This window comes from Chrysemys picta, chromosome 15, assembly GCF_011386835.1.
Source record: "Chrysemys picta bellii isolate R12L10 chromosome 15, ASM1138683v2, whole genome shotgun sequence".
In the NCBI taxonomy this organism is placed as follows: Eukaryota; Metazoa; Chordata; order Testudines; family Emydidae; genus Chrysemys; species Chrysemys picta.
In genome coordinates this window covers 25,905,801-25,933,062 of record NC_088805.1, presented here as the reverse complement: position 1 = coordinate 25,933,062, position 27,262 = coordinate 25,905,801, and the positions used below count along the sequence as shown (strand labels likewise).

The 27,262-nt window shown below is 47.7% G+C and overlaps 1 protein-coding gene across 3 annotated transcripts in view; it reads right to left on the bottom strand.

Moving 5' to 3' along the window:
* The window catches only part of CCDC92 (coiled-coil domain containing 92), a 226,700-nt gene that overhangs the window by 117,082 nt on the left and 82,356 nt on the right, over positions 1-27,262 (bottom strand). Inside the window, exon 4 of one of the 3 annotated variants that reach the window (XM_065568048.1) lies at positions 2,100-2,291. The exons of the other annotated variants lie outside the window; for them this stretch is intronic. The gene's annotated coding sequence lies outside the window, so the exon portion shown is untranslated. The remainder of the gene's footprint in view (positions 1-2,099; positions 2,292-27,262) is intronic. 3 annotated transcript variants of the gene reach the window in all.

The window sequence follows — 27,262 nt, the reverse complement described above, 5'->3', positions numbered from 1 at the left end:
GTAAAGGGCTGACTTTGGCAACATCATGAAACATTCACACACTGCAAAGCAAAAGCCATAACGTGGCTGATCTATCTAGGCTGAAGACTTTCCCTGCTAAGATCTCGGCTCGACTAGGTTTTGGCTGAACATACATTGTGTAGCTTGAAATATACGTACAATATTTGCATTTGCCCAACGAAACGGAAACACAAGTCCTGGCCCTTCGTGACATTTACGAAGAACGAGGCTCATTGCTGAGCTACACATTTTTCCCTAACCCACCTTTGCATTTTTAGAGTTGAATAAACTTAGGGAAAGTTCACAGTGAACATGTGATCGGTAACTTCATCCAGGAACTAGCTATAAACCGTGTGCCTATGTTGACTCAGAAACCAAAAAGCACCCTCAAGAAATATTTCTTTAAAAACAATTTAAAAAAAAATCAAAACACCACTCAAACGTATGATCTCAGGTTGCACATAGTACAAAACCCGAGACTTTTTTTTCTTTCTAACAAGCATAGCAGTGTAAACACAGCTATAGTCATTGTCTTCTAATTAGTAGGAGCCTGCCATGGGATATTTATAAACCACTTTGGAAATGGTTGGATGTAATGAATGTGGGTTGCCTGGTTGCACAGTGAATGAAGTCCAAATCCCGGTCTCTGGGGATTTTTATAATTAGACTGGAAAAAAGCACTAGCAGCAAATATAGGCAACAATCCTGCACTAACCAGGGAATGGATAAGATCTCTAATAAGTCTGTTCATTCCTATCTTAATTATTGGGTGGGATTTTCAGAGACACTTAAGTGACTGGTGTTTTGCCAACATCACATGTTCAAAAGTTATTTGTCAGGCCCACAAAAAATAATGAGTTTTTTTTTTTAAATCTCACCATTTTTAAACCAACAAAAAACACGGGGTTCTTTTTATCTGGCTTTTTGAGTCTTTATGGTTCATCTTCTCAAGCTCTCCTCCATTGCTATGAGAGTTATAAACTTAGGCCCAGATCCTCAAAGGTATATAGGTTCCTAACTATGGGAGTTAGGTACCTAAATATCTTTGAGGATCTGGGTCTAAGTTTTTTTTTTTGTTTTATATGAAAGCTGAGGTTCTCTTCTATTCACATGACTGGAGGAGCTAGAGCTCTAAGGAACAACTCAAAATATTGCAAGTCACGTGATAAAACTCAGAGTTGGCAACACTGCTTATTTGATTCAAATACTGTAAGCTCCAATTTCACCGATTCAACAGGGAACATTACAAATCTCAGAGGTTTGATTTTTCACACCACAAATCATGAAATTGATCTTGCATCAATTTTTCAGTCAGCCCAGTCTTAAAAGCCAATGTTATAGTCCCCCCAAAAAGCGCTCTCGCTAACAGTACCAATAATAGGAAGGTCTTATGGACCTGATCCTGTAGCTACTCTTGATCCTCCAGAGGAGTCCGTGACAATTCTGCACACGCAGGGCTGCACAAATCAGGCCCTTCGAGTTTAAAATTCAGTTCTACTCCAAAAGGCGACTCTATAAATATCAATGCGGGGCCCCTTCAGCAACTTCAGAGCAAATATGCTCGGTAACTGCAGAGGCCACCTGAGTGCCGAGAATCAACCTGAGATCTCTCTTTTCGGTGCATCATCATAAGGAAAAAGGGGTCAGATTAGGCCTTCATTACACCTCTGCAGTGGCAGGGCACTGAGACTAAGCCCTCAGCAGTTCCTGTGCCACCCCACTCCCTTCAGTGGGTTTGTATGGCTGTCACTGATAGGATGTAATCTTGGTGATAATTTCTAGCTCACTCCCAGCTGTGTGTGTTCTGCAGCCCTCATAAGGATAACAAGTAGTAAAACTGATTTGTGTCACTAAAAACCAGCAGATCTGACCCTACATGCCCACACAAGGAGCAGATCTATTAAAGGAAGTGCTATTTTTGGACAGATCACTTTTCAAAGCTGAATGCCCTTCAGATCCTTGATGCTGTTTCTGAAAGTTTTATGGGTAAATTAACCCTACACAGGAAAATAATGGGAAATGCTCCTTCCCACATATTCTGATTCATTATCTATATCAGCATGGAATATATATTTCTTTTTATTTAAATTGTTCCTAACCTTTCTCAGTTGCTTTTCAAGTTGAACACCAGAACAGAAATACATTGTGGCATGATTCGGCTTGACATCTATGGAATTTATTCCATGGTGACCACACAGTAATTTGCGCCCATTGGATTCACAAACAATGTACCATTCGTGTCTGCTGCATGGTCTCTGGGGAGCAAACCTCCTGGGATTTCTTAGCTGCATCTGTGATGGAGAAATAACATATACAAATCTTTGAGCCCTGCTTCTGTTGTGAGCCGAGAAAGAGCAAGATCTTAGGCATCCACACTTGGAGTTTCCATAAACAAATGAAGCCAAATGCACACTTTCATTATTAATTATTGTTAATGACATCTCAATATTATAAAGAAAAAGCTCCTGGGCTGAGTCCTTTTCAGATTTCACTGACATCTCCGGGGAAATTTAGGAACAGTCTCCTGGATTTAGAAACAGATTTTCAGGTTTTGGGGGCTTTTTTTTTTTTTTTTAAATCAAGGCTATTAATGGAACAACTGGCTCTTTCTTCTTTAGAGTGTCACTCTTCTATTTACGCATTATGCAAAAGAGATGGAACTAAGATTTGGCTCTAATGAAGTCAAAGACACAAATGCTCATGGACGTCAGCATAACTGTGCCTCCAGCCACTTGATTGGAAGTCAGAGAGTCTTCATTTGAATCAGGAACTTCAGGGATTACTCAGACCCTGTGAATTTCAGCTGCTGCCTTGTCCTTGCTTCACTTCATCGCACATCACCACTATCAGGAGTTCTAACGGCCCAGCCCAACTGGCCAATGAGAGCTCCACCCCGGGCAAAGCATCTCCTTACTGGCCTGAAGTCTGGAGCTCTAATGAAGATTCCATACCAGTTCCCATGCACAGAACTTCCTCCCAAACAACGAGTTCAGCATGCACTGGAGAGCCGCAGTGCAAACTAGAAAGGAGGGTTTGGCCCTATGTGAGCACGTGACAACAACTGTACATGGCTGGGGACTTGCTGGTGACTCCTGCATCTTTCAAATGCACACTATGAGCAGGGCCAGCTCTGGCTTTTTTGCCACCCCAGGCAAAAAAGCCTCCCGTCGCCCACCGCCCACCGGCGGTGAGCCCAGCCGGTGCCCCACTCTCCCCGACCGGCCGGAGCGCCGGGGGGAAGGCAGCGAGCCCAGCCGGGGCCCCGCTCTCCCCGACCGGCCGGAGCGCCGGGGGGAAGGCAGAGAGCCCGGCCGGGGCCCCGCTCTCCCCGATTGGCCGGAGCGCCGCGGGGAGGGTGGCGAGCCCGGTCACGGCCCCGCTCTCGGGCCTGAGCGCCGCCCTCCTCCAGGTGCCGCCCCAAGCAGATGATTGGTAGGCTGGTGCCTGGTGCCGGCCCTGACTATGAGATACAGCTGCAGCTGGAGAGCCTGGGACCTAAATCTGTAACTGCCAGTAAGACCACCACATTTTCTGCACCTTAGTTGCAACTAGCAGCTTCGGTTTCAAAACCAGCATTTGAAGCTGATGTGACTTGATTTAGGTTGATGATGCTCAGCTTATAGTAGCTGGCAACTAAAAGCCCCTGCAGTTACTATTCTGATGCATAGTCAACAAGAAGGATTTTTTTTTAAAGAGCACATGGAGGGAGTTCTTTCAGAATCCTCTAACTCAGAAATGGCAACCTAGAAATAATGCATGGATAAGTTTGAAAAGCGGAATGCTTTTAAAGATGGAAAGGGACTAAATATTGTGGGTGAAATTCACTAAAGTCTGAGAAACACACTTCTTTGCACCACAGGTGCTAGTGTTTTGGGGTTTTACCCTTGTTTAATTTTGTGCGTGCCCAGTGTCCCATCAGAAATGGTTCCAATCAGAGACACTCAGGCAATCAAATTTTACTTGGATTTATACTCATTTAAAAAAAATTGCACCCCAACTAACAACAAACCTTTCCTTCCCAAATTTAACTGCCTATACTGTACAGTCAGCAAAACAGTTTGTAAGACTATCGGTAACTGCGCCATCTGGTGACGCGCAATAACGTTGCTGGGTGCAGAGAAATGATTGCCTAAGAAGAAGTACTGCAGGAAAAGGATCTGGTGGTTACAGTGGATCAAAAACTAAAAGCGGTTCAACAACGTAATACAGGTGCAGAAAAAAGCAAATGTTATTCTGGGATGTATTAGCAGGAGTGTTGTAAGCAAGACACTCTACTCAGCACTGATAAGTCCTCAACAGGAGTATTGTGTCCAGTTCTGGGCACCACACTTCAGGAAAGATGTGAACAAACTGGAGAGTATCCAGAGAAGAGCAAGAACAAAAATATTTAAAAGGTCTAGAAAACATGATCTATGCGTGAGGAAAGATTGAAAAACATGGGTTTGTGTAGTTTGGAGAAGAGAAGACTGAGGGGGGACATGATAACAGTCTTCAAGTACATAAAAGGGTGTTCTAAAGGGGAGGATGATAAATTGTTCTCCTTTACTTCCCGTCCTGTCCTCTGTGGCAAGGGGCTTAAATTGCCTCAAGGGCAGTTTAGTTGGACATTAGGAAAAACTTCCTGTCAGGATAGATCAGCACTGGAATAAATTGCCTAGGGAGGTTGTGGAATCTCCGTCATTGGAGGTTTTTAAGATCAGGTTAGATAAACACCCGTCAGGGATGGTCTTGATAATACTTAGTCCTGCCTCAGTGCCGGGGTCTGGACTAGAGCCTATGGAGGTCCCTTCCAGTCCTACGATTCTATGATTTATTGCTGCTGTGCCTTTGTCCCCTGACCAACCCAGTGCAGGGTTTATGCACCGCAGAGAGCTTTGGCTGGCCACACGATGGGTGAATTTCACCCATTTGCACACAATAATTGTTGGTTCAAAAAACCCCAATCCGAGACGGTGAAACGGGATTCAAGCTGGTGTCCAATTGCTACCAGTCAGTGGGTTGCTTAGCTCTCCCAAGGATTAGCTGATCCAGGAGTCCAAGTGACTGCTCAAGATATTCTGCACAACTGATGGTTCCACTAATCGGAGAAGCGAGTATTTCACTGCTCTCTTTACAGGTGGTCAGAGGGAATTTTAGGGGGAATCGCATGAGGCAGGCATGAGGCCAGAATGGATATATGTATTTTTAATTTCTTTCAGCCTGGCACCGGGAGGAACGCTTTAGGAGTTTCCATTTTTGCAAATCAGCAAACGTCAGTGTTATCTTACCATGGTTGGCATGGGCCACTTCTGTGATGCTATTGTATGCCCATGGATCTGATTACAGCACAGAACTGAGAAATGCATTGATCTTGTGATCCAAGATGCAGGAGCTAGAGAATTAAAGGGTCTGATTTATTCAAATTATGATACCAGTGAAACATTGTCAAGACGGGTTAGATGTTTGAGGAGGGTTATCAAAGGAGTGTCAAGACGCATTAGTGTTCAGAGGATATCCGTGCACAATAACTGACCATAATGGGGCACTGGTTTAAGGGACAGTCATGATGAAATAAGTCAGAGCTGTTATTCAGAACAAATCCCATTATTAAAGCTGAGAGTTTAGCTCATTCTTCTCTCACCATTTAGGCTGTTTGTTCACTGGGTTTTTGCCCTTTTACTTGTCTTGGGCAATAAAATTCCAACAGATCAACTTCCACTTTTGTTTATAACCCGTTTCATTTCCCGGTTCTCATGCCCGAGTGCAGTGCTGTTGTTCTTGGGTTCACCACACTGCCAGGGGGATATGTTTAAATCTAAGCCAAACTGGTTGTATTGAGCCAAATAAATGGGAGAGAGGATTTGACACAGACTTGTTTGTGCAGAAGACGGAGCTTTCTCAGGGGCCAGTCCACGAGGTGGCACTTGCTCCTACAGAACCTAAGACCTTCCTATTCCTAACACAAGGTGCGTTTATTTGACCTGGCTTTCACAGATAAAGTTCCTAGGACATCACACAAAACAACCCCAAACAAGAACATCCACATGCAATTTTCCTCTCTGGGGCAGGGAGGGGAGGAACAGAGAAGGAACCTCAAATAATGGGTGAGAGTCACATCACTTACTGTACTACCGGAAAGCTCTCTGACACTATGGCGATGGGCTTGGGATAGAGCCTGAATGGAACAGAAACTAGAAATAGACTCATAAACCTACCAAACTTGGGTGCAGGTTGGATCAAGGCAGATCAGATCCAGGCAGATCCCAATTGCAATGATGGGCCAAACAATGACCTGGGATATCAACCACCCCAAACTTTAGGGAAGTCTGGACCTGGTTCTAAACTTCATAGCTTGGGATCAGTTCCAGGGAACCCATTAATAGTCATACTGTTTTGTAATCACATTCCCCATAACTCCCTCTACACATATATTTCACCTATCATTTCTCTGCACTCTCCCATCAGCCTGTCTTCCATCTGTTATCCCTTGTCTACTTAGCTAGCAAGCTCTCTGGGGCAGAACTGTCTCTATGCTGTGTGTTTGTACAGCACCTAGCACAATAGGATGCTGGTCCCTGACTGGAGCGCCTAAGTGCTACAGTAATACAAATAATAAATCTCAGAGACCTGTTTTGGGTGTCCTACCTAAGCGGACAGCTTTCCTGCGATCTAAGGGATCCCCAGTGCTATATGACCTAGGAGAAGTGTGAGCTTATTTGTCTGGTCTTTCAGTTCTAAGCACAAGTCTAGGAATAAAGCTTAAATTCTGCAGAAAATGGGAAACAACATTTTGTATGGGGATGGTGGTGGGAAATTAATCCCACAAGCTCCAGATCGGCGCTGCTCTGGGCCAAAGATTTCTAAACCTAGTCAAAAGCGAACACATTGAACTGTGTAGGGTTTGCAGCACTTCTAAGTTCTGTGGCTCCATGTCAGTGCTACTGGAGAGAATTGCATTTGATTAATTTCTATGTCACTCAACACTGGAGTATCTGACAGTCATTAAAATGCAACTGACATTAATATTATTATGCAAGAGTAAGGCTCATAAATTACTTGTAAGGATTCTAAATCTGCAAACGTGGTTTCCAGATTTATTTAATCTACCCATGATGGGTTTTGGGAACAGTTTAGATGGGACTCCTTCATGAATTGTGCAACAGGATGCTGGAATGCTATGAATCAACTAAGGCACATGAAGACTTGTCCCGGCAATTCTAAACTGACACATTTCCATCTAAAACCTGCTCCTAAAAGCATATAATCTCACATACATAATGAAAGAAAAAAAAACAAATAGCTGATACAGACCAAAGTAAAGCAATACTTTTGGGGGGGGGGGTGAGAAGAGAGGTGGAGGTGGAAGGGAGCCATTAGACCAGGGGTCAGCAACCTTTCAGAAGTGGTGTGCCGAGTCTTCATTTATTCACTCTGATTTAAGGTTTCGCGTGCCAGTCATACATTTAATGTTTTTAGAAGGTCTCTTTCTCTAAGTCTATAATATATAACCAAACTATTGTTGTATGTAAAGTAAATAAGGTTTTTAAAATGTTTAAGAAGCTTCATTTAAAATTAAATTAAAATTAGAGCCCCCTGGACCGGTGGCCAGGACCCGGGCAGTGTGAGTGCCACTGAAAATCAGCTTGCATGCCACCTTTGGCACGCGTGCCATAGGTTGCCTACCCCTGCATTAGATTGTGGCCGTTTACTTTAAATGGCCACTAGATGGTGCTATATTTTGTAAATATTTTTGCTGGGCACGTCTTTTTAAGCCAGGTGTGGGGACATGGTGCAGCTAGATACCTGGCTCTGTTGCAATGACACTTTGGTGCGTCCTTCACCCATCGCCAAGAAAATGAGATTTTTATTTTGATGACAGGGCTACGGTTAATACAGAGAAGTAGGTGGGGTGGGGGGGAAGAATCCAAGCAGCACTGTGAACACAAGTGAAATTTGACAATGTCTGTAGCCCCTTTGGCTTGGCTGTGGGTGGATCCAAGGAACTGCAAGGCAAAGTGCAAACAACGGAGGCGCCAAGAGCTCTGCCTCACTTCCACTCCAGGCTAGTTTACCCCCTGCTGCAGTTGGGTTTACTTTTTTCGATGCTCAGGACCGGGAGCTAGCATTCTCCTTCAACGTGCACGCTGAGGCCCTAATCCGGCGACTGACTTTGCGGGAGAGCCCTGTATCTGCACAGAGCCCCTACAGGGAGCCAGGGATGGCTCCCCACATGGAGTCAATAGCAGGATTGGGGCCTAGGACTTCGCTCCGAACATCCTACGACAGCTATATTCAGGCAGCAACCAATGGACCTTGCCAGTGGGGGTTCTTGGCCCCATGCTATTTAACATTTTTCACAATAACCTGGAAGAAAACAAAATCATCACTGATAAAGTTTGCAGATGACACAAACATTGGGGAGTAGCAAATAATGAAGAAGACAGATCACTGATTCAGAGTAATCTGGATCACTTGGTACACTGGGCGCAAACAAATAATATATGTGTTTTAATACGGCTAAATGTGAATGTGTACATCTGGGGACAAACAACGTTGGCCATACTTACAGGATGGGAGCCATTATCCTGGGAAGTGGGGACTCTGAAAAAGATCTGGGTGGATAATCAGTTGAACACGAGCTCCCAATGTCATGCTGTGGCCAAAAGAGCTAATGGGATCCGGGAGTGCACAAACGGGAATCTCAAGGAGGGGTAGAGAGGTCATTTGATCTCTATGTGGCACTGGTGCGATTGCTGCTGGAATACTGTGTCCAGTTCTGGGGCCCGCAATTCAAGAAGGATGTTGATAAACAGGCGAGGATTGAGAGAAGAGCCACAAGAATGATTAAAAGATTACAAAAGCATGTCTCATAGTGATACGATGAGCTCCTTGAGTCTATTTAGCTTAACAAAGAGATGGTTGAAGACTGAATTCATGACAGTCTAAGTACCTACATAGGGAATGAATATTTGATAATGGGCTCTTTAGTTTAGCAGAGAAAGATACAACACAAACCCATGGCTGGAAGTTGAAGCTAGACTGGAAATAAAGTGTACATTTTAATGAGAATAATTAACTGTTGGAACAATTTACCAAAGCTCATGGTGGATTCTCCATCACTGTCAATTTTAAAATCAGGATTGGATGTTTTTCCAAAAGCTCCGCTCTAGGAATTATTTTGAGGAAGTTCTCTGGTCTGTGTTACACAGGAGGTCAGATTCCAAGTCCAGAAGGAACCAATGAATTGCTGTGTGCCACTGGCCTGATCTGGTGAGGTGCTGAGTACCCTCATATCCCTCTCCTCCTCCACCCCCCAGAGGACACCTCACAGTTTAGGGAAATAAGGCTGAGATTTTCAAAGATGCTGTGACTGGAGTCTCAGGGGGGCCACGTTGAGATTGCTCAATTAGGGCAAATTGCAAAGAATGGGGCAGACAATCCCTCAAACTGGAGGTTATTCTAATACTTAGATTCACCAAGCCAGGAACAAAACAGCTTCTACAATACCTTACGAGTTACCCAGAAGCCAGAAATATAGTTCTCAAAGCAACCCAGCCTTGCGCTCCCACCCAGACAGCCCAGTCAAATATGATGAAGTTTACTGAAAATTGTGTTCATCATATAAAAAGTTCTACCTATCCCAAAGGATGGGACACAATTCCTCCCAGGTTAATGAATATCTCAGATCTTACCCAAATACACGCTTACAGCCAATTCTTATTAGCTAAACTAAGATTTATTAAAAAAAGAGAGTGTACCGATTAAAAGATCATTATACATACAGATATGAATAGAGTTCTTAGGTCAGTTTCATAGTAGAGATGGTGAGTCCTTTCAGAATAAGTTCCATATGTCATATAGTCCAATATCAGGGTGACCCAGATTGGAGCTGGAGACCACAGTCTTGTGACTCAAATGTCCCCTGATGAAGCTTAAGCAGATCTGAAATAAAAGGATCAGGGCCCCAGAGTTCCTTTTATAGTTGTCTAGCAGCCCCTTGACAGCGTGCAGTCCTTGGGTGAACAATAGTGACTTTGAAGTAACTCCCTTATTCCTAAGCACCACCGGTAATTAACTACATGGATTAACATAAGGCAACTGCCATCTCCCACCATTTACAGGTAGTTTACTAAATATTTCAAAGAGAAATGAAGATTGATGTTACTACATTCACAGTTCATCTAAACGTTAACATTTCCTTTTGATCTCTGAATTAACAAAATACAGCGACAGACAGGAACCGTTTGGTTACATTGTCAACCTCTAACAATATATAAAAACACATGCAAAACCCACTAATATGTCTGTAAAGGTTGAATCAGGGTCAATGAGCCTGCTAGTTGTGTGGCCCTTTCACAGATGTCTAACGGGAGTTCAGCACTTCGTTCACAGGGAATTGGACATATTCCTCCTTGAGGTGCCTTTGAAAAGGACAGCCTCAAAAGATTCTGACAGATTCGGGACACCACCCTGCAGTGCTTTATTTACAACCCAGAATCCTCTGCATGGTTAGTGCCTGGAACCCTGGTATTTTATCTGATCAAATGCTGCAAGCAGATCGGTTTGGCTGCAGTTCATAGGACATTAGGCACATATTAGGGGCATCCCTTCCAATGACAGGACAGACGGTCACCTTTGCTTCCATCCACTTCAGTGGGCAGGGAAGGTGCTGGGCGCCCTGCAGGACTGGGCCCTGGTTCATGGTACTAGTGCAATCTGCAAAAGCATTCTCGGTGCTTGTACTTATTTAGGAGGGAGTTGGAGGGACACTTGCTGCTCTTAGGGCAGTCAGCTTCCGGAGGAGAAGAAGGGTCTTATCCCTTTCTCACTGCAGACCCTGCCAATCCAGAGGGGGTGGGACATTAGATGGCTCCACCCCTTGATGTAGTGAGCTTGGTTCCCTGGCCGGAGAGTCCAAGCCAGGAAAGCGTGTTAAACGTCCAAACAGATCAGGGAGGCGGAGCAGCAAAGCTTATGTGGCAGGAACTCAAGGAGAGAAGGTTCCATCTTTTAATGACCCCAAGAGTCTGCCTGAGGAACAGCAGCCAAGAGAACTCCAAGGTGGGCTGGGGCTGGCTGCTCCGGCCTCACTCAAAGAGGACATTTAATTCCCTCCATAGCAGAGCCATGGTAGGCAAGGAGGATGCTGGGATGTCTTCCCGGGAGGCAGCTTGCTGGGAAGAAAAGCAGGTTCATCTCTCCCCACTTGCAACGGGTTGGACTTTGTGAGGAAACCTGCAGAGCATTTTAGATGTGGCAACAGAGCCTGATCCCGCAAGCCCTGGTAAGGAGAGCTAAATGCTTCTCACCGAGTTCAGCAGGAGTGGAGGCGCTGAGTGCTTGGCAGGATGGAGCCCATGAAACACAACGTGTCTGCAGGGAGCCTCAGCCGTGGAGCAGGGTGGTCAATAGCTGAGTGGGAACAGGGCACTCTATTGCATGGTGCTGGGCAGCCCCTCCTGTCGTAGGCCATGGAGTGAGAGTTACCTTGGCAACAGAGACCTAGTGTGAGCACCAGAGTCGCAGAGGTAGAAGGAAGCTTGGGAATGAAGACGCCACTGCTACGGTGAGCCGATCCACTGAAACGCTATGGGTTTCCAGAGCGCTTTACATGAAGAAATGCTGGGAGTGCTACTTGGGTCAGATAGAGACTCTCGGATCTGCAATAAATCCCGGATCAATCAACACACGAGTGCACGGTTCTCAGATTCTCACCCTGGGGCATGCAGAACTCAAGTGAAGCAGCAGTGAGTTAGTGACGAGGCTCTGTCAGCTGAAGAGCAAGGAAGCGGGCCTCTTTCATGACTTGCCACAGGGGAGAAGGTGCGTACATGTCATGCCACTCAGAGGGTAGGATCTAACTTGCCGAAAAGCTCAACAATGCCTGTGTTCTTCTCTGCAGCTGTTTACTTTGGGAACAAAGAACCAGGCAGCCAGCGATGGGAGAGCAGGAAAATGCCAAGTGCTTCTATTCCAAGAAGATCTCTCTTGTTTGATGTTGCGATGCGGCCACTTTTTGTTAAGACACATTAAGATGCAAAGAGCGACAGGACTTTTGTTTAGGTTACTACTGGAAACGCCACTGCATGTAAAAACCTGGAGCCATCACACCTTACCCGCAGTTCAGTCAGCTCAGAACTTGTCGAAGGTACATCTCAGCACTGCAGGAAGTGGGGCTGGTATTTCATTAGGTAGCACTCTTCCCTGTGAGTCATCAAACGACGGTCCTGATCACACCGGGCCATTAGAGCTCCCAGGATGTTTGTAAATAAGACCAGGGGGCGTCGATTCCAGTGCTGTGGAGGGCTAAGGCTGCAGATTTAAATTGTCCTGGAAGTTTCAAGTGGGTGAAATGTTCTTCTTCAGAGCTGCAGTTGTCTCATTTCATGTCAGGGGGGGGCTGCACTGCACTGCACTGGTCGAGGAAAGGCCCCCTTCCGAGAAGGAGGTGCTACGCTGGGAGCTGTCAATTCAGAGACTCTGAGGCCAGAAGGATCATGTTGGTTGACCTGTGTAAACATGGGTATTAATAGCCAGGGTTATAACTGGGTTGTGTGGGGCCTGATCCTGAAAGATGCTGAGCACTTGTAACTCCCACTGAAGCCAATGGGAAGGGCAGGTGCTCATCCTCACCCAAGCTCTGGCCCTTAGTTGTCAGGGTGCTCTGCATGGTAGCTCTTTGGGGGGAGGGGGGGTTCCATTTTTCTTAGCCTTGGTATCTGTTCTCCTGCTTTGTTCCTCTTCCCAGCAGGCCTCAGAGGAGCTGGCAGGGAACCAGCCACCCCGGATATTAGGCATCTGTCTTCCTCTTCATTGTGAGGGCTGAAGACAGGCGGTAGGGAGGGGAGCTGTTTGGCGATCGTTGGTGACTGGCCTTGGAAAGAGCTGGCTCCTCTCCCAGGTTGCAGGGAGTGGTGCTGTGAACAACCCAGGAAAAACAGGAGCGTCCCCTTCCGAAGCCAGAGCAGCCAAATTAGGGCTCACAGCCTTGGCCCAGGGTGGATCAGTAAAGTGGCCCTACTGGGTTTCCTTCCTGCCACCTAGGTCACACGGGCAGTGTGCTGAGTGAGGCAAGCTGGCACGGGTCCGGGGGGGGGGTCGGGTCCCCGTCGCTTGGGAAGCTGTGGAGAACTTTATGGCAATGAGGCTCTATCCATCACTTCTCCTGGTCCTCCTTACCCCCGCAGCAGAGCTCTCCTTCCCCACAGAGCTCTCCCCAGCCCTGACCCCACAATTCCCTCAGCACTGGGCTCCTCTGACTAAAACTGTAACAATGCAAAGGGAATGAAAAGATTGGGATGGTTTCATTTAGAATGGAGTTGAGGGGTCTCAAGTCTATATCCTCAAAGGTATTTAGGCCCCCATTGAAATAAATGGGGCTCTGGGTCCCAGTACCCCAGAAGAGCCTGACCAAAGTAAACTATCGGCAGTGTAAGAGAACAGGGACTTGTACATTTCATACGCTCTCCTTAGGACAACTTGAGCATCAGGCAAGCACTTTTAGGCAGAATCCAGGAGGTAGAGATCCTGCATTCAATTAATTGAGTCATAAGGGACCCAGAGGGAAAATTGGATTAAGCAATTAAGGAGGTTTCCAGCAGTTTGGCAGGAGGAGCTTTGAAAGAAGAGGGAGGATCAGGGCTGGAAAGCAAAAGGTCCTGTGGCATTTGGTAGTAGGAAACACAGCAGGCATGGGATGGTGCAGAAGGGAGAGGGACAGAGAGACAAGACTGCTCAGCATGGCTGGGCTTAAGGCAGCATCAGACGCAGGGTAAACGCGCTGAGGAGGAAGCAATTCATTTCTGGGGGCTGCAGGGCTGGGGCTTGAGGCAGCCATTGTGTGGGACAGCAGCGATTTCCCACAAGGATCTATTGCTGTCCTATGGCAGAGGCACGTAGCATACACGAGACTCACGCTAACCTACCTGGGCATAGGCACAGCATGGGGTGTGGTGTGTTCCCATGCTTTGTCCTCCCCCAAAGCCACTGGAGACGGACTATGTGGGAGACAGACCAGTGTCACACAGGCTCTGCTCCCTCCAGCCACGAGCTTCAAGCTCGTTGTGCTTGTTTCTAATAACTCTGCACCTGTGTTGTGCCTTCCGCAGGAGGCATTTTAGAAATGGGAATGAACACAGCCGCTTTGCCTGCCTGCCAGGGCATCAGCCCTGTTTTAAAGCTGGAGAAACTGAGGTAGCGAGCGAGAGGTGAAGTGACTCGCCCAAGGTCACACAGGGAGCCTGTGGCACAGCTGGGAACTGAAGCCAGACCTCCCAAGTCCCCATTCTTCCTTGCACTTTTCTGCCCCGTTGCTGCCCTGCCACAGCAGAGGGGAATCCAGTCCTGGGCAAGGAAGAGAAATTGATTGGAAATGAAACAACCTCCTCTCGGAGATATGGTGCCCACTCCACTCCCTGAGCCCTTGCCAGTCTTATGTGTGGCCCAGTTTCGGACTAATAATAAAGCAGCCTCTGTTTTAATTTATTCAGCTTCTCAGTCTCTCCATGTGCAACGCCAGGATTTTTGTTGGTCTTGCGCCGACAACAGTCTATGGGGTCTGTCTTGCTGCTCTTTCTTGAATTAGAAAGTATGCGCTCCTGGCAGCTAGAAACACAATCTCTTCTCCTGCAGAATGCCAAAGGGACCTTTCTTTTCTTTGAATTCAAATAAAGCTCTACTGTTTTGAAGTGTTAGAAGGGCTGGCTTCAGTTCCATGGCCATTGATCAAACAGAAACGCTCAAGCCACGGAGCAGCATTGTAGAGATGGGCACTCAGGCTCTCAGCTTCCCGTTCTGTTCAGTGCTACACGCTCACTCAGATCCCCTGCTCTGCGCAGCCCCGCCGGGCTCAGGAATCATCATCTCCCTCACGTGCACACCCAGATCATCCGAGACTGAATCGTCTGATCACACGTAGCACCCTTGACAGGTCAGTCATGTTAATCCAGGGGAGAGCCGGGACTGGTTTACAAGCTCTTGTTGAGTCCCAGTTAGAATATGGCACAAATCCGACCAGGGATGGTGTTTTAATAGATAAAAAGATACAACTTGTCAAGAGACCATCTGCTCCTAAGCCATCCATACCGAGCAGCTTGCCACCTGCAGTTCTTAACCGGCTCCGTGGTTTTACATGTAGCGAGCAATCTCTGGGGTTTAACTGCCTTGCCCTGGAACTGGGGGCTTGCAGGGGCAGATTTCCGAGTTCCTCCTTTCTCAAGCCCCCCGCTGCTTTGCACACCAGCGTTCAGAGGTTTCCTGCAAGTGACTCGGTGAACTTTGGCCTGTCACTGCACTGTGCTTTGTTCCATGGTGCTTTCCTGCCACATGGGCTAATGCCAAGGGGGCAAGTTTTAAAGAAGTACTTAAACCGGCAAATTTCTCATGGACTTTACCAAGCATTATGCCTGCTCGAGGACTTGAGGGTTTGGCCTATTAATACTAAATAGCATTTATATGGTACATTCCCTATCCAGAGCGCAGTACAGACATTACCTAACACCCCTGTTCATGAAATCAAAACATAACATTTTCATAAAGGAAGAAAAAAGAAGGACGCAATGCACAGCTTATAAATGATTGTTCGAAAGACTTTATATTGCACTATTCCATGCAGAAGGAACTAAGATCCTTGCCCTTCGGCACCCCTGGTCCCCCTTCCCACTTAATTAAGATTTTGTAACGCTATCCCTAGCGTGTGCACGTGCCAAGAAACCACGTCACCCACCACTGAAATGCAGCCACTCCCGGAGTGGAATGTAGCACCTATTTTATGGCATATGGCAAACCTGGTGCACCTGACCAGGACAGGAAGAGAAGAATCCTATATACAATTGAAACTGCAAGGAGAATTTTCAGTAGATGGAATTTAATTAACTGTACTTGAAGGAAGAGTGTAAAACCTTCCTGATCAGCAGCATCAAGGCCTTAATTTCCCCTGAGTCATGATTGCTTCCCCTTCCCCTGTGGCAGGGTGCAGTGTGTAAACCTGAGCCACAAACCTTTCTCCACTGTTCAGAGAGTTTTGATCTGGGCCTGTCTCTCTATATTAATAACCACCCGAAGATACAAAGCAACAGAGGCTGAAGAGCAGAGCTGGCTAACAACAGCCTGGTACTGAAACTCCTCTAAAAAGGAGCACACGGCAGTGGAAAGGTTAGTTTAGAGAGCGATTCGGACGCAGACAGCTGCTGCGTGACCGTCGGTGCTGCTCAGTGCAACTCCATTGCTAGCAGCCCTGCTGCGGTCCTGGCACATAGGCCGATTTGCAGGGAGAGCAGATCTGTGCATGGCAGGCGGTGGCTGCAAAAATGAAGGATGGGTAGGAGGAAAACAGACAGCCCTGAAATCTCTGACCCGACTGTCTCCCCTCAAATGAGCTGCTGACCAGCACTCCGCCTGAAGCAGGATGGACATGGAGCAACAATGGAAGAGCCTATCAATCAAGCTCATACAATGTCCTGTTAATTCCTGGCAGCGACAACCATTGCTATTCAGTTTGACTATGTCAGTATCAATCTTTAACTGTGTAGACACCACAGATGTAGAGGGCATGGAGGACATATCTCCAGACAAGAACCCAGTCCACTTATCTCTAACCACAAGGCTATACTCTGTATCTGGAGACAGTGATCATTTTTGCCTGTATTGTTATTTTCTCAAAGCTTGGGAGGCTGGATTTTCACTTTCTGAATGCTAGACAGGGACAGACGGCTGCTTAGGATGAGTCACGGAGTGAACAGCTGTCAAGACAGGGACTGGAAAAAGGGACACTGGAAAAGCACAACTTTTGGAAGAGAGAAGGATCAGCTAATACTGGTGCCTTCATTAAGGGGCAGATAGTGAGAGCTTTGCACATTAGTCTGCCATTAGTCCCAATGATTTCAGTGTGACCATGGGGAGAGTAAAGTACTACTTGGCATGAGCAAGAGTATCACAATTGACCCTGGATGGCTAATGGCTATACCTCCCCCCCCCCCAACACACACACACACTGCACCTTTTCTCTGTGGCAGGGATTGTCACTTGTGGTGTTTGCATGGAGTCTGGGACAATGGGGCTCTTATCTGAGGTTTCCTAGACATGCCTTTCTAGAACTGCATGGTGCGCGGGAGGGGAACAGGCTATGGAGTCTTTCACTGCTAAGGTGGTCCAAACCCCCTCCAGGCAAGGAGTGAACATCGGGTGAGTGTGTGTGGATGCAGCAGGTCTCAGTCCAGTTCTCCTGTCAGAGAGCTCTAGGTTAGTTCAGAGGTCAGACGACAGATGCAAATAAAGTTGATTCTGAAGTTTCAAAAGAGCCCCATCACCAGTACACTCTCACTGGATGAGCATAGCAACATCCAAGGGGCGCTGAACATTTTTGTGGTGCCCCCTCCCCAGACACCCCAATGGGGTAAATCTTTTTTTGTATGCGGGTAACACACAGGTAGTGCCAGGAACATGGTGGTGAATTTCAATTTGCTTTCACGGTAGGTTAACTATTAAAGAAGCTGCCATGTCCTGTTAAGCTACGCAAGGATTTCTGTCAAAACGGACCTTTGTGTCTCATCCTTATAATCATTGAGCTTGGACAGAGGGATAGATTTGCTGGGAGCCTTTTAGGAAGCGAACGTTGTTCAATCAATTGCTTGGAGTAGGTTGGGAGAGATGGGGACACTAGATGCACAGGTAATTGTCAGACTGGAAGGGGAAGATGCTGTCGGATTAGCCTCGTGCCAGTTTGCATGAAGGGGCTGCGAAAGCTGCTGCACTGAAAGCCCTAGGGGCTGGTTCCTCTGCTTGGCCATAGCGGAGATACTTGCGCTACTGGTGGGATGTGATCCTCACATAGCGAAACTGAGGGGCATTGCCCCCACGACCCGTCCACATAAGAGGTTTGCAAGTCTTCTACTGCTTCCCCATACAGGACTTCCCTCTATAGGACAAGCAGCAGCGGCTTTTAGCGCCGAAGGGTCAGACTTCAGCCCTCCCCCCCACCCCACCCCCCGCCATCAGCCCCAATAGGGTCAGTTACACAAGTTTCCCACGCTGCCCTGCCCACGGGCCTCAGCGCTTGGTGGGACAGACCACTTCTGGGGGCGAGAGGATAGCTCAGCCTCTCACGCGATGGTCTCTCTGCTGCCGAGACGGCTAACAAGAGTGCCAATTGTGACAGGACGCTTCCTCAGAGCTGGGCTCAGACCACCTACTCATTTCACAGGAGGACAAGCATCATAAACCGGGTATGATCTGGGCCCCCAAGCAGCAGGCATTGGACTGCAGCAAAGGAGACGGGAGCCAAGCTGCTTCTCTCTCATCTTGCTTTTATGTTTATGTGAATTTCTGTTGATTTTGGCTACCTCCCCCTTGCCGAAGAGAAACAGTAGGAAAATAGAAGATCCTAATATTGGGTGGTTTTTAAGATGTATACGGTCTACTTTCATTGTATCCAACCAGATATAGCCTGGGGGAAATTGGCCCAGGCACAGCAAGAAAAGGTTCCTACAAAGAAACACCACAATGGCGACTGAAGAGACAGCTTTATCAGTCATGCATTGTTTTACAATTACACCCCGGGGGTGCACAAGATTAATTGTCTGGGTATGTTTGCCACATGTGAAAATATCCCAGCAAACAACTGAACAGGAAAACACGGCTACTGTGCTTTTTTTAAAAAAACCCAAGAGCTGGAGAAGAGCCCTTCATGTTTAGATTGGAAACAAATTAAAAACTCAAGGGAAAGGGTGTGGGCATCAAAGAGTGCTGGGGACCTTGGATAGGTAAACACATGGGCCAGATAGTGGGAAGAGGCAAAGAAAGCAAGAATGTAAGAGAGCACAGAGGTACAGCCACATGGAAAGTGCTAAGGGGAGCCCAGGACTCATGCCGTCCTATTGAGGTGGGGATACCAACAGGCTAAGAGAGTGAAAAGGATGCCCCTTCCCCAGGGCTGCACCTATTGCTATTGTCACAGCATACATACAGAGAGGCTAGATAAAAACATAGGATACTCCAGCTGGAAGGTTGCAATGTAATCATAGGCACCGAGTTTTTAAATCTGCCGGAGGCAGGGCTGGCTCCAGGCACCAGCCCAGCAAGCAGGTGCTTGGGGCGGCCAAGGGGAAGGGGCAGCACGTCGGGCTCTTCGGCGGCGGGTCCCTCGATCCCTCTCCAAGGGAAGGACCTGCAGCCGAATTGCGCCGAAGAAGAAAGCGGCGCGGTGGAGCTGCTGCCGATCATGGCTTTTTTTTTCCCCCCGCTGCTTGGGGCGGCAAAAACCCTGGAGCCAGCCCTGGCTGGAGGGTGCTCCCCCTGGCTCCCCTCAGGCCCTGCCCCACTCCACCCTTTCCCCCAAGGCCTCACCCCACCCTGCTTCTTCCCGCCCCGCCCAGTTCCAATCCCTCCCCTGAGCACGCTGCATCCTCCCCCCACCCCCCTCATCCTTCCCCAAAACAGCTGATCCGTGGTAGGCACTGGGAGGGAGGGGGAGGCACTGATCTGTGGTGCCCACCGATGGGTAGGAGGCACTGGGGTGAGGGGGATGTTCTGGTAGGGGGGCTGCTGGTGGGTGCACAGAGCACCCACAGAGTCAGCCCTAAGAACGTAATCACTGTATTTCTTGGAATTCAGAACGATAACACACAAGAACCCCAAAACTGAGAGTGACAAAGCAGGCTGCTTCCTAAGGCAGAGAGGCACAACTCACCCCTCTTTGTTCTAGGCAGCTTCTTTCCAGACCATCTCTGATCACATGCTTCCCGACAGATTCCCCCTAGCCGGACAGGACTGAAAGTGGTAACTTGGGATTTCAGCACGGTCCTCAATACACCACACCTATCAAAGCACAGGTACTAGACGGAAGGTGAGAGGGTCAGGAAAGGTGAGAGGAGGCAGATGAGATGCAGTAAACATGGAGGATAGAAAGTGAAGAACAGAAGAGCGTGAAGGGGAAAGGGAGTATAGGATGAGGGCACTAAAAAGTAAAGGACCTCACACAGCACTGGCTAGGGTCACATAAAGTGCATCTAAGAGCTGTACTGGCGCCCCAGCGACTTGCCAAGGGCAGCTCTGCTAGTGATCTGAAACAGCCCTGATAGTCCAATGGCCCTGAACACCACTCAGCCAATGCACTGCAAACCGGAGCCACAGCCTCCAGGGACGTGCCACCGCTGGTGTGCCCACTCAACTCTGCTAATGCAGCACAGTGCTGCCGGTTCCTGTACGGTTCCACCCATGGGCACCTGCACAGCCAATGCACCTCAGGGTACAGCTACAGCCCCTGTGGCCTTCCAGGCTCAGAGCTCCAGGCCAGCCTAGAGCATCTCCGCTGTTCCGGCTCAGCCCCTACTCAAGGCACCAGCTGCTGCGAAGCAATAAAGCAAATGCTTGGGCAGGTCTGATCAGGGGAGGAAAGAGCTGGAAGCAGACAAGTTCTTCTAAGACCCTGTTTTTAAGCGTCTAAGTAGTTCCATCCCGCTGTCTCGGGCCACGTTATTGCCATGCGGGATCAATGCTGTTGATGCAACGCAGAAGGAAGCAGGAGGAAATGGATTTGATATGCCAATTACCCACCAAGGGCTTGGAGTATCAGGCGGCCTGTCAGTAACCATTTCACAAGGGGAAGTGCTTGCTTTGCCCTCACGTGGATTCCGCCCCTGAACTTCCACTGAACCGTAACACCCAATGTGTTTCCAATGTTCAGAGCAGCAGGGGAACGGTGGGTGGGAACACCTCGCAGACTCAGCCAGCCCACGCTTCCCTTTGTTATCAACTGGCTGGCGTTTCAGTGCTAGCTTCGCCGGACGCTGTATTGCCCACGCGTAACCGCCGGTGGCTGAGAAAGCCTCTTAGAACAGGCACCACCTGGTTGGGTAGCCATTCGTACTAGGTCTTCGAAATTCATCCCCTTGTCCCACGTCCCCCGCATACTGACCAATCTAGCTCCCACTGACGGCAGTGAAAAGACTCCTATCACCCTTCATTGGCAATTGGACTGGGCCTTAAGTCTGGTTCCTCAATTGTAGGTTTTAATAGCGATTCTATTCTTCGTCACTTGAGTGACATTCACCTACAGCTTATAAACTCAGCCACCAGTATTATGCATGGACAGTAGCTGACGATGCAAGATACAAGTCAAAGTATTGCATGGTGTCCACATGTTTTGCCTGGGGGCAGGACCCTGTCATCATAGTTTTTAAATCAAGACTGGAGGTGCTTTTAAAAACTATGCTCTAGGTCACATAGGAATTATTTCAGGGAAGTTCTGTGGCCTGTGTTAGACAGGCGGTCAGCCTAAATGATCACAGCGGTCTCTTCTGGCCTTGAAACGATGGTAAAGACTTTAGACATACAGACCTTGTTGTACTGAACGGATCAATGGTTTGACTCAGATCTTGTCTCCAACAAGGACTCATACCGTTGAGTTAGAAAGAGGCATAACCCCCACACTCCCACTCTGAAAGGCATCAGCCCAATTGTGCGCTCCTATGTCACTGGGTACGGAAATGTCTTCCTGACCTCAGCTGTGATTAGTTTTTACCCTGAGGCATGAAGATTGACAGACTTTGTAATTGTTATCCTAACTAATGCAACTGCAGATATTATCTTCATTCAAATAAATGCTCAGTCCTTGCTGGGACCTTACCAAGCTGTTTAGATTATATATCTCCATATCCAGCAGCATCACGTTTCATAGACGGATTACAAATTAAAATTATTTCCTTTTTTATGCATTTGAAATGCAAAAATCAATTCCCATTAGTCTTAAGTTTTGTGCTAAAATGGATGGGAGTTTTGCGCTTGTATCACAAGAAGCCACACCCCTCCACTGGCACATTGCTACACCTAGGGATTGAGCTCATTATGGGCCTGATCCAAAGTCAACTAAGTCACACTGTTGAAGTTTGGATTTAATTAATTCCACTGAAGTTTTGAAATGGCGCAATACGTTTTTCTGAACCCTCCCGCCCCCTTTTCATGGACTGGAGCCTCACCGCATTCCTGGAAACAATGCAGGGAGGGGGCAGGGCAGGGTGTGTGGAGAGATCCTTAACAATAATTCACAGAGTGGGAACCAAAACCGCTTGCTGAAGAAGAAATAACCAATTCCTCTTCTCATGCTGAGAACAATGGAGACTTTGGTCCCAGCTTTCTGGGGCTTGTGCAAACCCTTACTCAGAGGAGGAGTACGCTGGCGCAAGCAGCCCCACTGAACGCAATAGGCTTACCTGCGGGAGTAAGCGCTACTCTTGCAAGTAAGGGTTTGCAGGCTCAGGGTTGGGGATAAGAAGGATTTTGCATTTTAACAACTGCTTGTGAACCAGCCAGACAAAGGGCCTGATTCTGCAGTGCAGCCTCAAGTGCTGCTCAACACCATGCAGCACTGGGCCCAACATATCCTTAGCGTGATGCCGGCAGTTCCGTTATTTCCATACCTCCCCGACGGTGCTCATCGAGTCTGACCCCTGATTTAATCATCTACTTCAGTTGAAAAATCCGTTGCTGGTCAATCAAGCCAAGGCTTACAAAACACCAGCCTGGCTTTGTCTCTTCCTCGCCCGCTTTTCCATTAAAGGTACTTGGAGTGCGCGGTTAATGATGTCATCATCTCCACCCTGCCACACAAGTGTCATGCCCCGGCACCATTTGCAGCAGTGCCAACACTGTCCCGTCAGAACGGGGATGCTTTGCACAGGGGCAGCTGCAGGGCAACAGAGAATCAGGCCCTTCTGACTGGGGGCTGCCTCGAACCAAGTCCCTGGACTCCAACCCACCTGCCGGCTCAGATCTCGACGCCCTTGTTTCCCACCCCCTTTTTTATATAGTCAGTCAATCTCTCCTCAGGCAAAACTCGATCTGATTTGGAAGGAGGTCGGGTCAGTGGCCAACTAATTACGAACGTGAGGGTGTCCGTATTAGACATGGGCTGGAGCTGTCGATTTCGGATCCGGCTCTGAGCATCCAAGGAGTCCAGTGCTTGCCTCAGGCCATTCTTTGAACAGTCTGGGACTACGTCGCCATGCCGTGTCCAGAGAGTGGGATAGAGTGAGGCTTTCAGAGGTACAAAGGGCAGTGATGGAAAGTCAATGGGAGTTGGGCGCCTCACTTCAATCTGTCTCTCTGGCATTCTCCCCCAGTCTCCTGTGTATTTCTTGCCAGTGCAATGAATCTCTAAGGTGAGTCCGACCCTGGTTTGCTTTTTCCATTGGCCCTGTGCCTTCGAGCTAGGCTGGATCCCTAGGCTTAGAACCAACGGGCAGGCTCCAGAACTTAGCTTAAGCTTCTCTCCCCATGGGAGAGATGCCGAATTGGCAGGTCCTGGGACTGACTTCCCTCCATCCACCCACCGAGCAGGCAGAGCATCGGCACCAGCAATCACTGCGGCTCAACTGGAGGGGGACAGATCACCTCAGAGTGTGGGGTGATCGCCGGATCTGTTTGGCCCTGGGCTTCTCTGCTCATATGACCAATTAGGGCTTCCATCAGTGTGAGGGATGTGGGGGTGTGAACCCCTCTCCACTCAGAACGGGGCTGAGACTCCAATTCATTCCACATAAGTCACCAAATATCTATCAGACAGCAATAATGTTCCTGCACTGAGATGGGCTGGGTTTTAATCAGCGCTCTCTCTGGGGGGTTCCCAGGCCACTACTGAGCAGTCCACCAGGAATTCAGTGAATGGTTATCCCACAATTAGGTCAAATGTGGGATGAGGGAGGGGAGAGAGAACCCTCCTCTCCTGTTCCAGCTCCCCGCCCCCAGCCCTTGCTGCTCCAGTCACATTAAGGCCCCCTATCTGTTAGCAGAGGGTCAGGTCTCCTTATTGCCTGATGGAAGCCAGCTGGTTCTGGTTAATGATGTGTGGGCATTGTACTAACACACAGTACCTGTTGACCTGTATTGTCCCCAGCAAACATCAGATCCACGAATGATCTGCACTTTTCAGACTCTTCTCCCATTGTCAAATTGCAAGTTTACTATTTACAATACGGCAGGGTTTGTTTCTAATTAAAATGTTCCATTTGAAAATAGGCTACAAGGCGAGAATAAAAGAAATGCTTAAGGGTGATGGAAACTAATGCAAAGCAGGATTAATCCTACCATTATATTCTTCTGAATGCTGCAGGTCGGATCTAGGGGAGTGGATCTTTAAGTAATAAGCCACCTTTCATCGTACCATATATGCATCAAACTGGAATGTGTTCCAGACTAGTCGCAGCACCGCAGTTACCAGCTGCAGGAAGTGCCACCTACATAGAAAATGGATTTCCCCAGAGCCGTCATATATTTGATCAAATATATTCCACATCAACGCACAAACGTGCATAGGAGAGACAATATAAAACTGCCCCCATTTCTTACTGAAAATAGGTGGCGTGAATCTAGATCTGTTGAATCCAGTGGAACCACTACAATCATGCGTCAAGGCAGACGACTAGACACGTGATGTGCTGCACAGAACTTTTATTTCTTTTACTTTTGAAATTCTCCCCCCTCCCCGCATTCAAATTTGTCTTCTTCTATTTAGTGAGCATTAAACATGCCCAATCCTCACGGATACTCAGTGCCTGTAACTCCCACCGAATTCAAAGAACAGGCCAGGCGGGTCCATTGTTGTTCTACCAATTTTGGACAGAGATGAAATTAACACGAGTCTATCAGCATTTCCAAAGCACCTGCTCACAACCAGTGAACATTTTGGGATTGGAAATTGCCTGCCTTCTCTACCAGCATCATGGATCTTGCCTACACAACTGCAATTTGTACCCATTTCACAGCACTCATGCAGATCAGCTAGTGCTGCTAATAGCAGCTGGTCAAAAGAGGGTTTTTTTTGGGGGGGGGGGAGGAAATAAAAATCACTCATTCCACAGGTTTCTTAGAGGAATAATTTTTCATTTATTCACAGATTTTTGTGAAATTTTGTTTTTAACCCCCATCCCTCCCCCCATTTCCATTCTTCTACTCACGTGGGGGGGGGGAACACGTTATTTGTGGGTTTGACACAAATCAAAGAGTGTGTTTGGCAGTTCTAGTGTAGTGTGGGGCGCTCCGCCCCTCTCCAGTGGTGGCTGGGCCACTCAGAGGTTAGTGTATCTGCTACAGCTTCCCAGCTACTTCAGTGGGAGCTATTCAGCTAAAACCCTGGATAAAGCACAGCCTTCTTGGGGCTGCAGAACAGCCTTCAGCTCTGACCCAGTGCTCACCCTCAACATGTCTCTGCAATCTTCCTCACCCCCGCCCCCCAAACAAGAAGTAGCTGAGCTGGGAGCAATGCATTCTGGGAGCCTATCAGGCTCTCTGAGGGTGCAGCAGTCACTGCTCCCCTGGGCAAGTGGGACTAACCAATAGATCTGCAGACCAGTGCTCAGCACCTCTGGAAATCAGGCCTTTGAGGTCTAGAGCTGAAAATTTGGGAACGGAGGCACCCAAGATTAGTGAACAGTTTTGAAAATTGGGGCATTTTCTTTTTACACTCCCAAGTGGAAGGTAATGAGACCCATCAGGTCTGGTTGCCAGGGCAAGTCCACAGAACAGCCCTGCATCTCTGTGCAGGGGCTTAAAGCCTGGCATCTTCTACTGTCTATGAAATTAAAGGAGAGTTTTGCATGCAGAGAGGCTGGATGGCTGGGGTGTTTCTTGGTGCAAAGAATCACAGATCTAAACAGACAAAATAAAGTCTGAGGCTTAACAAGTAAGTTGCAAAAATTTAAGCTAGGTGACTAGCAGGGTGTGAGGCTGTTACTTGAACCAAAATTGCCTCTTACGTGTCCTGGAATGAAAACAGAATTTCCAAAATCTCTCTGAGCTGTTTATTTCACACCCCGAACGTTTGGCTTGGCGTGTGAAGTGTTCACCCCAATGGACAGACCTGCCCGGACACGAACATACCACACCCACCCAGAGAACTCCTGGCAGAAGGGGACACCACCCAGCAGACAAACAAACAAGGGCAGGACGCAGCTGAAATTATGTTTGGAGTTACTTCTCCATTAATGAGCTGGAGATCGTTCAACTCTCCAGAGCTTTTATTTGGAGTCTGTGTCATTTCCCATGGTAGCGGCACCTGGCATACAGTGGGGATGTCTGGGGAGCACAGTACGAGACACAGAAGTATGCTAACAGACTCAGGCTCATTAGTGATGTTCCAGGGAGACTCCAGTAGCTCCGAGAGTTCATATGGGTTTGTTAAAATAAATAAATGAAGTAAATGAGTGATTTTTATTTTAACTAAGCCACTTTTTAAACTTCCAGGACAGAGCATCTGAGTCCAAGCAGAGGGGACGCTTTTGTTTTTAGATAATAAGCTCTTTGGGGCAAGGACGATCTTTTCATTATGTGTTTGTATATCAGGACACAGATCCATGATTGGGGCCTCTAGCCGCTACTACATACAGATAAACAATATGTGATGTTACTCTTCTTAGTTAAGCACGGTTGATGTGCTCAGTCCCGTACGAGACACACAGAAAGACAGCTCCTCCCCCACCCTAGGAGATGCGAGGCACTGGCTGGCCCAGGAGGGACCTATCAGAATACACCGAGTCTGGGTGTGGATGGGATTCTAACTAAGTTTCCGGTTCGAGACACTATCTAGCTAATGACACCGCTCTGAAAGTAACAGCAACGACTTAGGCATTTTCACATTTGCAAGCAGGAGGTGCGCTGCTCTTTCTTGGCCCTCCCAGCAAACTGTTGGCCGAAGGCAGCATTAGACTAATTAGCAGAAATTAATTTCAGCTTTCAGCATGCCTGCTTATAAAATGACCCCTCGCTTTTTAAACTTCAGAGGGAAAGCAGCTATTTTTCAAAGAAAGAGTTGCCAGGCCCTGGACCATGAAGTCTTTGTCTTCTTTCGGATTCAAAAGAAAGTGATCCGAGTGCAAATCAGACAGTAGTGTTTCTTCCCAGCTACATAATGCTGCTTTGTTTCCAAAGCTATTTCTACCAAGTGAATCAGCTACACAAAAGAAGTGGACTGAAGACTGGTGTGGCCAAGAATTTAACAGAACGAAGGAAACAAAATGCACACTGAGATCTTTGTTCTGCTAAAGGACAGCAACCAAAACATCACAGTGCAAGGAGCTTGTCACGGACCGGGCACTTCCCCTTTGATTGTACCACTGGGTCCATATGGCCTAGGGTGTAAGGGCCATGCATGCTCCATGGTTTAACGAGCCTCAGCAGTATCACACTGCCACAGTTGCAGACATTTAAAGGTACATAATAAATCCCTAGCTACACACATGGAAAAGCTTTAATTGTGGGGACAAGAAACAATCCTGCTGATGGCATGTAGGTTTAA